The sequence below is a fragment of the Camelus bactrianus genome, chromosome 5 (genome assembly GCF_048773025.1).
Source record: "Camelus bactrianus isolate YW-2024 breed Bactrian camel chromosome 5, ASM4877302v1, whole genome shotgun sequence".
Classification (NCBI taxonomy): Eukaryota; Metazoa; Chordata; class Mammalia; order Artiodactyla; family Camelidae; genus Camelus; species Camelus bactrianus.
This window is the reverse complement of record NC_133543.1, coordinates 102,205,602-102,216,523: the sequence shown is the minus strand read 5'-3', so window position 1 is coordinate 102,216,523 and position 10,922 is coordinate 102,205,602. Positions and strand designations below refer to the sequence as shown.

At 45.6% G+C, this 10,922-nt stretch overlaps 1 pseudogene; it reads left to right on the top strand.

Annotated features, from left to right (window-relative positions):
• Positions 1-333: 333 nt before the first annotated feature.
• LOC105063617 (nucleosome assembly protein 1-like 1 pseudogene) lies at positions 334-2,279 on the top strand (annotated as a pseudogene).
• The last annotated feature ends 8,643 nt before the right edge of the window (positions 2,280-10,922 follow it).

Sequence of the window (10,922 nt, the reverse complement as noted above, 5' to 3'; positions counted from 1 at the left end):
CTCAAATTGCTTATCAAATAGAGGCCGATAGAGAACAGTGTACTTTCTTTCAAGATCATGAAGTTCCTCACGGAATTTGGCTTCTGTCTGTAGGCATTTCACGTGGAAGTTTTTGAGAGCATTCACTCGTCTTTTAACTACCCTAGGCAAGCTTTCAGTGGATCCTGTTATGTCTCTACCAGACCATCAAGTCTTCCTTGAAGGGCTGCAAGAACCTGAGGATTTTGCATCATCTGAACAGGCAGCGGATGCACTTTGATTTCGGTTTCTTTCCTTCTACTTCTTCAGCATCATCCAAATCTTGACCAAGTTCGGCCTGTTCTCTGTTGTTGATGTCCGCCATGTTGTACCAAGGCCAAGATTGAAGACAAGAAAGAGGGTGAAGGAGAAGAGGACCCCAAGGGAATTCCTGAATTTTGGTTGACCGTTTTTATGAATGTTGACTTGCTCAGTGATCTGGTTCAGGAACGGGATGAACCCATTCTGAAGCACTTGAAAGATACCAAAGTGAGGTTCTCAGATGCTGGCCAGCCTGCGAGTTTTGTCTTAGAATTTCACTTTGAACCCAATGACTATTTCACAAATGAAGTGTTGACAAAGACGTATAGGATGAGGTCAGAACCAGATGATTCTGCTCCTTTTTTTTGGATGGACCAGAAATTATGGGTTATATATGGGGTACCAGGTAGGTTAGAAAAAAGGAAGAATGCCACTTTAAAAACCATTAAGAAGCAGCAGAAACACAGGGGATGAGGGGCAGTTTGTACTGTGACCAAAACAGTTTCTGATGACTCTTTCTTCAATTTTTTTGCATCTCCCCCCTCAAACTCCCTGAGAGTAGAGGTCTGGTGGGGATGTTAACCTTGCTGCTGACTTTGAAATTGGTCACTTTTTATATGAGTGTGTATCCCCAAGCTCAGTGCTATACTTTAGTGGAGGAGCTACTGAAGATGATGATGATGATGAAGGTGAAGAGTCAGGTGAGGAAGGACAAGAAGAGGGAGATGAGGAAAATGGTCCAGACTATGACCCAGAGAAGGGTCAAAAACCCAGCAGAGTACCAGCAGCAGTGAAGCAAGATGTATGTGGACCTGAGGATAACCTACCGTGGTCTACCTTCTGCTTCCCTGGAAAGGATGACTTTACATCACTTGAAGCCTATTTCAAGGTTTTTTTTTGTTGTTTCTTTGCTTGCTTTTGTTTTTGCAGCCTAAAATAAAAGTGTCAAATTAAAAAAAAAAAGAGAGAGAGAAACACCAACCATTGAAGGTCAATTTAGACTCAAACTAAATCTAAGGTATTTCTCCCCATATTCTCTGGTGCTCCCAGCATGATGAATAGTTTTGGATGTGAAAGGAAAAGACACCACAACACAGGTAACCAAAGAGACTCAGCGGCCAGAATCCCAAAGTGCCTTGTCAGCATCCTGCAAGTGTTAGCGGCCGGTTTTTCCCGCTCCTGTCTGAGCCCGTCAGGGGCTCTGGCAATATTCAGGACTCCGGGGTAACTTAGTGTGTGGTTGGCCTCTCAACTGAAAAAAATGGACTCAAGGTTGCAACTGGTTCGGAGTTTCTCCGGAAGGAAAAACCAACATGTCTCGCTTGTTGTTCGTGCCTGAGAATCAAGAGCTAGTTTCTGACTCTGGAGACCCTTGGGGGCTATTTTTGTGAAACTGACATGGCGATTTCCACTTAAACACATACTGTTTATATATTATTAATCGTGAACCAAGCCATGGCATTTGGTTTAAAAACAGTAATGAATGTAATGGTGAATGCCTTGGAAACAAAAAAACAAGTCATCCATCAAAAAAAACCCAAAAAACAAAAAACAACTAAATAGAGATAACAAAATAAACTGTTTCCAGTACATTTAGGCCTTTAGAAGCAGAGTGCTTGACATTTGGTTAATAACAACCAGTGAATTATTCAAATTACTGTTTAAGATGTGTTTCCAAGATCATCTCTCCTCCAATGATGTCTATTTTTGGTGTGAATTTCCAGTGTTGCAAGCTCAAGAATTATGTACTCTCTTCTGGGGGTTTGGGCCCAGTGAGGATCTTAGTCACATCCGTGGGTCCCACTTCCTGGAAGCAGCGCCCCTGCGGAGCTCTAGCACCTGCTCACTCCCATGTAGACTTTTTTTCTCAAGCTAGTTTCTCATCCCAATTTGTAATTGGGGAAAATAAAGGAATTTAGATTATTACTCATAATTTGGTTGCTTAAGATTTGTTTCGCTCATGATTTAAACAATGATTTAGACGAACAGTATGATTCCATGATGGAACTTGTCCAGAGGACAGGCTTGAGAACGAGTATCGCCAGCGTTTGGGGGGGTCACTTAACAAGTCACCAACGCATTACATACTCATAAAGTTGTCACAACCCTGTGACATGGATTCCCACCCTTTCTCAGTTTACTGCACCCTCAGCATCTCAGTAGATTTTCCTGGTGTCCCTGGAACAAAGGAAACACCAAAGAGTTTTTGGCAGTTATGGCTACTCAACCCAAGAGTGGCGGTATCGTGATCAGTGCCTATCAAGGTCGTCTGTCAAGAGTTCATGCTGTATCCGGACATTTCCACGGTTCCTTGAAGATGGAAAGTTCCACTGGTGCCTTTGTGAGTTTGCTGCGGTATCCCAGGGTGCCTTGGCACATAATTTGGGAACCATGGCCTCATGAGGTAGGTCCTATTAATAGCTCCGTTTTACAGATGGGAAAACTGAGTTTGAGGGATTTTAGGTACTTAGCCGAGATTGGACAACTGGAGGGAGGAGTGTCAAACCTTGGACGGTTGATTCCAGAAATGCACACGTTTAGCTTATGGCCATTGCCCGACTTCTTACTACGGGGAGGACTTCAGGATTCCAAAGCCTGAATGGCAAAAGGAAAAAGAGAATTCGGGATGGATGTCAGGGCTGTCTGAGGCAAAAGGACGATCTGGAACCAATTCCCTCATTTTCCTTTTGTCCCTTTTCCATTCATGTATTCACTTCATTTGTTTGAAAAGCATGTGTGGCTGGTCACTGAGCTGTGCAACATGGAGCTCACAGCCCCGCGGGAGGGAGAGAGATGGTGCGATGAGAGCTGGACCATCTGCAACCTCTGGTGTGGGAGCACGGTCCGGGGCTGGTGCCAGGCTGGGGGTGCGGAGGGGGGCAGGCAGGGTTATGAGCGGCAAGGCTGGAACTCATCATAAGAGCAGCGCCAGAAAAGAACAGAACGGCTCCTGGAAACTGGCACGGCGCTGCCAGGCTGCCCTCACCGTTCATTACCGAGGAGCCTGTGCCAGGCCGACTCAGTCACACTGTCTGACCCTCATCAGGTGTTATAATGACACATTTATTCGGCACGCACGCGCCTGATAAGCAGTCTCTAGGGCGAATAGCTTCCTTTTGCTTAATGGCAGTGAAATTCACACTTGGCCCATGTGAAACTGGAAAATAGAATTTTGGTGCCTTAGCAACCTTGACTTCTATCTGCGTGTGTGTGTTTTTCCTCTTTCGAACCAGCAAGTCATGAACGACTCCACCCTTTGATCTAATAATGCATGCCTTTTCCTTATTGCCAGATCATTTTTCCCTTAGAGGAGGCCATATGTCACCAATGCAGCAATCTGACGAGCATTTCTTGAGCATCTGCGTGTAAGGGGACTCAGAAACAGTCCCTTCTCCACCCGGGGCCAGTCTGGGCCGGGGAGAGCCGAGTGGACCCACAGTGCAAGGTCCATGACCAACCTGGGGGCGGGGTGCGGGCTTGAGTGGAGTTTTTAGGCATAAACAGAGCAGGGAGCAGAAGCAGGCAGGGTCCAGCCAGAGAGGACACGAGGTGCGGGACTGGGGGCCTGAGACGGGTGGCGGTCAAGTGGACCATGGCCGTGGGGGACGGCTGGCCTGAAAGGGCCCGTGAGGGAGGGTTTGGCACGAACACTGACGCAGGCGAGGGTCTGATTATCAGGAGGCGGGCTACCTTGCTGGGAGACTGGCATTTTCCTGAAGCCACTGAAGAATGTTAAGCAGAGTGACGACCCTGGTAATTGGGCGAGAGAGGAGCCACCCACTTGCAAAGTCAGACCTTAGTGCGCATCGCACCGCGCCGCTGAAGACACGCTTTCACATACTTGCCTGCTCCGCATCATCTGTCTGCAAGCGCCGGGCCACCCGCGACGGCCAGGCGCCTGGTGGGCGGCTCCGAGGGTGCACTTCTGCTGGTCGGGAGGGCTCGGGGGCCACCAACAGTGGTCAGAAGAGCCCCGTCTGTTCTCCTCATGCCCCCTGCTCCTCCCCCCACCACATGTCAAAGCAGAAGAGAAAGACTTGTGACCCACCTCAGGATGCTGGGGACTTTTATGAAAACCCCTTGATGATTTTTGCCCCAACTGAAGAGAGCTTCCGTTTCCTTCCATGGACGGGACCCGTCCCTCAGTCACCAACTCATGAAGACTGCGTGTAAAAACTGTGCGTCTCTGTCCTATGGCTTAAAAACAAACAAACAAAATCCTGTCTGCTATATGTCCTCTAAACCTTTTGACAGGGCATAAGAACGTTTTTCCTTTCTCCTAAGAAGGGAAAAAACCTGCTTTCTTCATGTTGCCAGACTCAGGCAGAATCTGACACAGGGCCCCTCTGCCTTTTTCCCATGACTTTTCACATTCAGAAGTTCTGGAGGGATAAGTATCTGTTAGTGTGTGTGTGTGTGTGTGAGAGAGACAGAGGAAACTCTAGAGAGTTCTAGAAGGTCGAGAACCTCTTGCTCCCCGTACGCTGTAGTGGATGAGGGATCTCTCCTCATCCGCGACCCACTCCTGGGGTCAGGGGCAGAGCTTGGTGACCTCCATCAAAGGCCCCCTTGCCCTCTGTCTTCCAGCAGGGTTTGGCCACCGTGGGCTCCATGCAGGAAACTGGAAGCTGAGAGAAGAGAGCAGTCTGAGTGTCTGTTTGTGCTTCGGGCGCCCGTCCCAGAAGGTCTCCCTGGCTGGGCTACATCTTGTCACCAGTGATCATAGCTCCTATGAGGCATCATTTCCTAACTGTCTTGGGTTCTGGGGACCACTCCTCCCTTCAAGCCTTACTGGGAATGGCCCCTGGGGTCCTACACTATCCGCTCTTGGTTGCCCCTGAAACATCCTCGAGTTACCCTGTTGGTTGTGTCATTGCACCAGCTGTTTTTTGGCCTGGATCCTCCCTGAGACAGGCAGGGCTGAACTGCCTGGACACAAAAAGGGAGTTATTACATCACAGCTTCATTGCTCACAGATGACTGTGCACAGGAGCATCCTTCTTCTCGGGAGTGAAAGTGTACCCTGGAAGGCATGAAGCCGCAAAGCCAACCACACCAGTGGTCCTGCTGGAAATGACAATAAGCATCTTTCAAAAATTAAAAATTATTCACTTAAGAAATTTAAAGTACAAGGAACAATATTCAGTTTCTTGTAATGACATAATGGAAAAAAATCTGAAAAGAAAAAATACATATGCATGTATGTGTATAACTGAATCACTTTGCTGTACACCTGAAACCAACACTGCAAATCAACTATACTTCAATAAAAAATTGAAAAAAAAGATAAAGTATCATTTACATACACTAAATTAAACCAGTTTTACTATGCAGCTCTGATCCTTTTGACAAACGTATCTACCCATGTGTCCGCCAACACAATCACCCAAATTTCCCCACGTCTCCATCCCTTCCCAGCCCCCGACGATGCCTGATCTTGCAGTTTTTTTTCTCTTCCAGAATTCCATACAAGTGGAATCGTATTGCATGCAGCCTTTTGAGTCTGGTTTCTTTCACTTCACCTAATGCATTTGAGATTACTTTGCGTTGTGGTGTGCAGGAATTCATTAAAACAAATAGACTTCACTTTTTAGAACAGCTTCAGATCTACAGAAAAATTACGTGGAGGGTGTAGAGTATTTCCAGAGACTGCACACCCGGTCCCCCATACTATTAACATGTTACAACTCTAGGCTGCATCTGTTACAACGAACGAACCAATACTGATATGTTGTTATTAACTAAAGTCTAAGCTTTCTTCAGATTTGCGCAGTTTTAACCCAATGTCCTCTCTGGCTCCAGAACCCCATCCAAGCAGCACATTGCATTTAGTCATCAGGCCTTCTTTGGCTTCTCTTCGCTACAGTAGGTTTTTAGATATTCCTTGTTTTTGATGACCTTGACAGTTTTGAGGAGTACTGGTCAGGTATTTTGAAAGATGCTCTACTATTGCAGTTCATCTGAGGGTTTTCTTAGGATAAACCTGGGATTACGGCTTATTGAGAGGAAGACCCCAGAAGCAGAGTGTCATTTTCATCACATCATACTGAGGATGCGTACCATCAACGTGGTGAATGGCTGCTGCTGACCTGATCATCTGGTTGAGGCCGTGTTTATCAGGTCTCCACCGTAACATTCCTCTTTCTCCCTTGTACATTTCTTCCCTCGGAAGGAAGTCACTGTATCAGCCCACACTTCAGGAGCGAGGAGTTACAGGCCATGTCCTTGGGGGCAGAATACCTGCATACGTTATTTAGAATTCTGCTACATGGGAGATTTGCATCCCTCATCGACTCCAGTTGTTAATTTATTCAATGTGTATCATTATGAAGTCATGGGAATTTGTTTTCTACTTTGGATTCTAAGCAATCCTGCTTGATTTTTTCACTCAAATTGTTCTAGTTTCGGCCATTGGAAGCTCGTTTGATTGGCTCTGTGCTTTTCTGACATACTCCCATCAGTGTGGTGTTCCCCCCACCCCCATGTTTGAGCACTTCCTTATTTCTGGCACTATGAGATACACCAAGCTTATCTTGTATGTTTCTGGTCCAGCCCTTGAATCAGCCATTTCTCTAAGGAATCCTGGTTCCTTTCACTGGAAAGTTGTATAATAAGCTAAGATCTGAGTGCTCATCGCTACAGGGTGTCACGTCTGTCAGGCCCTCTCATCTGACAGCAAAGGAACATATGTGTGCTTTCCAACCTGATGTGTATATACACCTCAGTAAACAATCCCATATGTAAATACCTGTATCCACAGTAGACGAAACGGGAGTTCACACTGATGCCTCCCCGTGGATCACTGCAGCCTCCTTTCCTTATCTGTGAATTCCCATTCCGACAGTGAAAACCCTGGTTCCCATCACCTGCCAGCCATCCACTTAATTGCTCAGCTCTGCCATGGGCACGTGGCGGCTGTGTCAGAACTGTCAGCCTGCGTCCCTCTGGAAGTAGCTTTATCAACAGAGCACATGCTTCTGTGTGATTCCCTTTGCCTTCAGTCATGCAGACGCCGCTCATTTCCAGCGTTACTTAGATCAGCACCTTTGGCCTGCATCCCCTCCACTGAAGTTGTTTCATGTATTCATAACATATTATTTTTTGTCAGTCATCATTCCTCAACCTCCTAAGTAAAATTTTTTAAATTTTTAATTAATGAATTAAACATTTTAGTGCATGATAATTGCTGCCGCATCTCAGATGAAGGTCTCTTTATTTATTAAATAACCAAAGCAGGGACCATCACTTCAGGCACTCCGTTAGGCTAGGACTTCCTTGAGACTAGGCTGTTGTGTCTTTCCTCCACTCTTAAAAATGTTGTTTCATCCAGGTAACGAAAAGCAGAGCAGTAACACAGAAAATCGCTGTTTTTAGTCTTATTATACATGGCTCTCTATTTTCAAACTACGTCTTCTTAGAACAAGTTCTACATAAAAATTAAACTAAATTGTAAAGATTATATTGAATATCTCTAGTAAAACAAATCTTACACCCACTTTATAAGGCGAACTATCCCCTTGATGAATAGCAATAATGATTGGGGGGAAAACTTCTCTGAGTGGCGTTTGGATGTCCCCTCTGCCACTATTTTTTATTGAGATACAATTGACACACAACACTGTATTCGTTTTAGATGTACAACAAAATGGTTTGATATATTTATATATTGTGAAATGATTACCACAATAAATTTAGTTAATATTCATCACCACACATAATTACAAACTTTTTTTTTTCCCTTGTGATAAGAACTTTTAAGATCTACTCTCTTAGCAACTTCCAAGTACGTGATACAGTATTGTTAACTGTAGTCACCATGCTGTGCATCCCCAGGACTTATTTACATTATAACTGGAAGTTTGCACCCAAACGTTTTCAAAAGTTGCATAACATTCACTCTTTCTACTTTAACGTATGTGTAATTTTACCAACGCATAATGCTGTACATCCACCATTGCCATATTATGCAGAATCATTTTGCTGCTGCAAAGATCCCATGTGCTTTGCCTGTTACTTTCCTCCCCCTCCTCCCTCTCTCCTGATAATCACTGTTCATTTTATTGTTTCTATAGGTTTTTGCTTTTCTAGAATGGCACAGAATTGCAAGCATACAATATGCAGCCTGTCAGACTGATTTCTTTTACTTATCAGTATGCATCTGTCTCCTCTGGGGCTTCATGGCTTCATGGCTATTTTCATTTTATTACCAAATATTTTACTGTGTGATGGACTGACACATGCACCTTTTCCAGTATCAGAATTCTTCCGGCTTTTCTATATGGGCCACAATGCCCACTATGAATAAAGATATTTTTGTTTCTTCCTTTCCAACTGGATGCCTTTTATTTCTTTTCCTTGTCTTAATTGTATTGACTACATCCTCTAGTATGGTGTTGAATATCCAGAACCCTTGCTACATGGCCATAGGGGGCCATATGAGGAAGAGTTGATAGAAAATTTATAGTATGTATTTGTTGAGGTGATGTAGGGTCCTTACATAAGACACCAGCCTCCCCTTCAATTAAGTGGCTTCAGTTTAAGAACTGGGTGAGACCCAGTTATAAGATAATAAGACTAGGAATGTACTGTACATGATGGCTTCAAGTAACACTGCTGTACGAAACATGGGAAAGTTGTCAAGAGGGTAGACCCCGAGCTCTTATCACAAGGAGACTTTCTTTCCTTTCTATTTTTTGTTTAAGAAATGATGGATCTGAACTAAACCTATTGTGGTCATCATTTCACACTGTATGTAAATCAAACCATCATGTTGTGTATTCATGTAGTGTATTCAGTGATATATGTCAATTACTTCTCAATAAAACTGGAAAAAAAAAAAACTGAGTGAGTGGCCTGGGCTCCCTACTAGATGACTCAGTCACATTTCTGCTCACTGGACTCCGAATTTTTCTAGTTATATATGTAGCAAGTGAACTTAAGCAGGCTCTCATCTATTTCATCCATCGGAAACACTTGATGAATTGGCCGTCACTGTAATTCCTTGCAGGACAAAGCCTCATCACACCGACCCTATGTCCCGTCCACCCTGATGGCTAGCTGCCATGTGGCCTCGGTCACCTGGCCTTCCACCGTGCCTACTGCAGTCAGCTCAGGGAGTCGCTTTCACTGGCAGAGCTCTCCTGTCAACCTCGCTTGCCGAGGATGCTGTGACAGAGATCTTCAAGGATGCTGGCTTTCAGTTCCTTATTCAGTGTCCTTTGGGACCGCCCGAGGACACAGTCCAGAGGAAGGTGAGTGTGCTGCATGTAACAGGAGCTGCTTCTTCACCCTCATCTCCCTCGGCATTTGGATTCCCTTTCCCACACGATGCGGCAGAAGTTCTGACGCCCCGACCTCAGTGAGTGTAGGTCACCACTAGGTCCAAGTTCCAGTCAATGAAGAATGCCAGCTAGCAAAGCCCTTCCAGCCGTGAAGGCTAGAACATCAAATCCCACATCTTAGACGAGTACTCTCACATCGGCAGGTTCAGCCTGGTTCAGTTCTAGTTCATCCTCCTCGGTTTGATACCTTAAGGTCCACATGTGTTCAGGCTCCTGCCTAAACAGACCACTGCAGCGCTTTGGCGCACATGCCATTCCTCCTCCTGAAGACCTTGGGAAGGTCCCGTGGCGCATGGTGTATCTGAGTTGCAGGATTGGAGGAAATGAGAGGCACTGAGCTTGGTCCTGAGGAGCATACTCATTCCAGCAACTGCCGCAAGAATAGCATACTCATTCTTCAAACAAGGGAAGGATGCCCCCTCTGACCTGGGGAAGGTCTAATTCTGCTGGGAAGGAGGACTCAAGAGGATCTGCAGGTTCAGAGTTTTCAGATTGTTCTGAGTCTGCTCAGTAGCCTCACCCCCATGTCTCAATGCCCCACTTATTCCAGCTAAGCTGCGTTATCAGCGTGGTTGGAATTCTGTCACTCACTCAATTAGATTTTTTGACTGAATTTCAGTTATGTCCATCATACTGACACACAAAAGTAAGTGATTCTTTTAGGTCTACTGGAGAGTATTTCTCACTCCCTGTGCGTGCCTGAGTCGTGAGTTTAGAGCCCTGAATACATCATTTTCTTTTTTTTTTGGAAGATCTCCAGCACAGTGAGAAACAACTATCCCATCTCATCTTGGAAAGCTGCAAGTACCTGAAGGACCTAGAGGCTTCTCAGAACACTTAGAAATAGATCCTCTGACATGCTGAGGGGTCAGCAATCCATGGCTTCTGTCCGGTTATAAGAGGTATCAGGGTGGCCATTTAGACGGAGGGGTTACCTCATGGTTACCTCAGCACGTGGTCAAGGGAAAATGGACAGAGTCAGCTGGCAAAGAAGAATTGAGACCCTATTAGATTCAGATAGCTTATTCCTTATTTAGCAAAAACAAGAGTGGCAAATGTGCCACCTCCCCTTGTTCCTGGTCCCACGGGATGATACCGAAACAGCAGAGACCAGGTGACAGTGACGGCATGTGAGTCATGGCACCCCGATGCCGAGGAACCTATTTCACATTGCATCCAGACAACGGTACTGACTGCAACTGCACCCTAGAGGAGGAGGCTGGGGCTGGAGCCTGGGCAGGAGAAGCAGAGAGCCCGACTTTATCAGAACCTGGGAAGCGACGAGAAACTGGCTCGTGAGTG